Genomic DNA, 3,478 nt, shown 5'->3' on the forward strand with positions numbered 1-3,478 from the left:
GTGTTCCCTGCTCTACCCAATACTGCATTACTAGCTTTACACCCTCCTAGTCATCCATCCCCCGAACCCATGCAATTGGGTGCTACGGGGTTAACTGAGGCTGAAAGAGCATATCGTAGAAGGGAGGGGTTATGCCTTTATTGTGGAAAGAGGGGGCACCTCTGTAGTACCTGCCCTAAATTGCAGGGAAACTTCAGCACCTAAGGCCTAGAGAGGGGTCGGCCTCGGGTGTTATGACTTTGTCCCCTCATGTGTCCATCTCTAGACCGTTTATTACGGTTTCTCTTTTGGTCAATAAAACCACTATAACTAGCAAAGCCTTGATCGATTCAGGTCCGGCAGACAACCTTATGGATGAGAACTTTGCTAAAACCGCAGCCTTGACTTCGATCCAAAAGGCCACACCCTTGGCCGTTGAGGCCATAGATGGTAGACCACTTGAGAAACCTCTGGTGACCCATGCAACCCAAGAAATAGTTATGTCTGTGGGTGCTTTGCACAAGGAAAGGTTAACCTTCCAAATAATTGACTCCCCTACTGCTTCCAACGTTCTTGGTTTTCCCTGGCTAGTTAAACACAACCCAGTACTTGATTGGGGTTGTTTAGATATACTCTCCTGGGGGAATCTTGCCAACAAGACTGTATGGCCCATGTACGTCGTGTTTGTTTACTCAACTTGCCCACTGATAAACCACTTTCTGTTTCTGTCCCTTCTGTGTATGCAGACCTTGCATTGGTTTTTGAAAAAAGGGAGGCAGATAAAAGGGAGGCAGATAAGCCTCCTTTATGGCACAGTCATAGTCACACTGTGACTATGACTGTGCCATAAACCTGTTACCGGGTACTGTGCCTCCTAGGGGTCTACCCTCTTTCTGAGAAAGAAAACCAGGTCATGGAGCAGTACATACGGGAATCCATAAGTAAAGGTTTTATCAGAAGGTCCTCCTCTCCCTGCTGGTGCTGGTTTCTTTTTCGTGGCCAAGAAAGGGCCCGGCGTTAAAGCAACAGCACATTAATCACAGTGGGAGGTATAGATATCCCCCACGTGTGATTGTTAATTCTGATTGGAAGTTATCCAATCAGAATTAAGAACAGGATTTAAATACTTACCTTTCCTGTCTCTCAGTGCCCTGTTGTGGTCTTTGATACCTGTATTGCAATTTGCTCGTGTTTCTCTCTGGTTACCGAATATTTGGCTTGTTATTCCGATTCTCCTGTTTTCTCCATCCCTTTGACCTCGGCTTGTTTCTCGTTCTCCTGTTTTCTGGCTCCCTTTACTTGGCTTGTCTCCTGACTATTCTTAGTGTGCTTAACCCGGCCATTCTAAGGACCGGTATTGCACCCTTTACTATCTGTGACCTGTTAGCGTGTTAGGTTCCCTAATCGTGACAACTGTATAGGTAAGAGGGTGAGGTGGGTGGGGTGAACAGCGCAAGCCTTGTCAAGTTAGGAAGGGGGGAGTAGCGTTTTTATAGAAACGCTAACTCCTCCCACAAATACAGGCCTTTGGCCTTTCACTTGTCTGTTAATATCGTGACTGTGAAATACCTTGTAATTGCAATTCATTCGGTGTAGTGTGCCAGAACCGACGTAGGGGTAGGCCTGTAAAAAGGGGGCAAAAAGAAATGCAGGAAAACACACTTATAGCAAGATGTTCACAATATAAGATACGCTTGCCTTACCTCTTCCCCCGCTGCGGAATGTATCTGTATAAAATAGCTGATTCCAAGTGAACTTAATTTATCATGTGTGCTGGCGTCCTGCTACTGGATGTGATTGATGAGGTCCTTATTCTGAACAGATGTCTTAATTAAGAGGCAGGGTCCCAACCTGATTTAATGCATAGAGTTACTTGTAGAATCGACTTTTAAGAAGTTAGGGGATTGCCTAGTGTAAGTGACTTAATTTCTGGTTAGAATGTTGGAGTGACATGAGGTAGTGGCCGTACCCTTTGAAGTCTTTCTTGGTGAGACATAATGCCTGTCTGATTAGCTTTAATCGAGAAGTTCCTAGGACTCAGGAAGCCAAAGAAGGTTCAATACAAGGAGGTATATGACCCGGTTGTGTAATTCAAATGCTGCCTAATGGGACTGACAACCCCCGGAATTTCCCTTGCGGGGGTATGTTATTCGTGGGGTGATGAATCGATTACTTGTACCTTTAAACCTTTGTTGAGTAAGCTATGAAGGAAAAATGAGTATGGTTTGAAAATGGCTGTCAGAAGGTGGAGCTGTATGTCTGAAGGGGAAGAGTTTGATATTGTCTGAAATAATGAAGGGGGCAAAATGCGGCAAATTAGACCCTAATTTGAATTGTACGCTTGTGGACGTTGTATTCCACTGAGAACCCTCGAAGAATGTCCACAGTGCTATTGTGTAATGTAGTGTTAGCGGATACGGCTATTCGTGACAACTCGTTGCCGTGTGCCAGTAGCTAGGTTAGACCGGATTATAATGTTGAAATGTGGAGTTTGGGTTGGGTGTTTGGCAGTTGGTGAGGAACGAAGAATTCTTAACTAATGACGGGGCAAAAGCGTTTGTGGCCAATTTGGATTAGCCTGGAATGCATTCCTGATAGAGGAAGAGCTGAAAGTGTCAGGCAACTAGGACAGCCCGCAAACTATCCTCATAATGGTCAATGAAGATGAATGACCTGTATGAAATTATGCCGCAGACTGCCATATCTGTATAACCTCTGACTGCCATGCCCTACCACGATTCTCTATGCGAATGCGGTCGCCATATATCGGGTAATTCGACTAAGGCCGGTGTTTCGTAAAGATGGTAGTCCGAGACTCTTACCCAGCAATGCCCAATCAATAGTTTGTAGATTGCTGTAACCAAGTATTAGTGGTCGCTTCTGTACGAGAGACTGGGAATTTGACAGGTCCTGGCGGGATGAACATAGAAGCCCCAGTCCCGGGTTCTAACGACTCTTATCACATGACCAGGTTTGTCCTTGCCAGGGGATCTGAATCTCAATATCTACGTCAGGCAGACCCGGTAATAAGCATAACCGTAACTGAATGATCTCACCAGAGGGATTATGTGCATAGCGAAGTTCCAAGAACCCAGCAATGATTTGCCGGTGTTCCAATTATGAGTTCCCAGCTGAAGGAACCTGTTTCGTCTTCACGAATGCGCACTAGTTATCCTCTGGGAGATTTGACTGTTATGGTACCTGAATTCCGTATGAACCTATGAAATGAAGTCCGGTGGTGGTTTATTAGTTTGTCTCGTGACAGAGGAGTGCCTAGAGTTTAACCGTGCTGTAGTGTACTTTATCCTTGTATGAGTGCAGTTTCTATTCCACTATTAAGAAATCTACTAGATAATGTATCACCGTGATGCACCTAGTGATAATGAGGGGTAGCTAGTGAGCCTTTGCAAATGCATCAAATATTTCCCTGCTACTCCCACCAATGTGAGTCTGTTAGTAAAGCAACACTTCACACACCACTTACCCCCATGAACATACC

Source organism: Pelobates fuscus, chromosome 7, assembly GCF_036172605.1.
Source record: "Pelobates fuscus isolate aPelFus1 chromosome 7, aPelFus1.pri, whole genome shotgun sequence".
Lineage (NCBI taxonomy): Eukaryota > Metazoa > Chordata > Amphibia > Anura > Pelobatidae > Pelobates > Pelobates fuscus.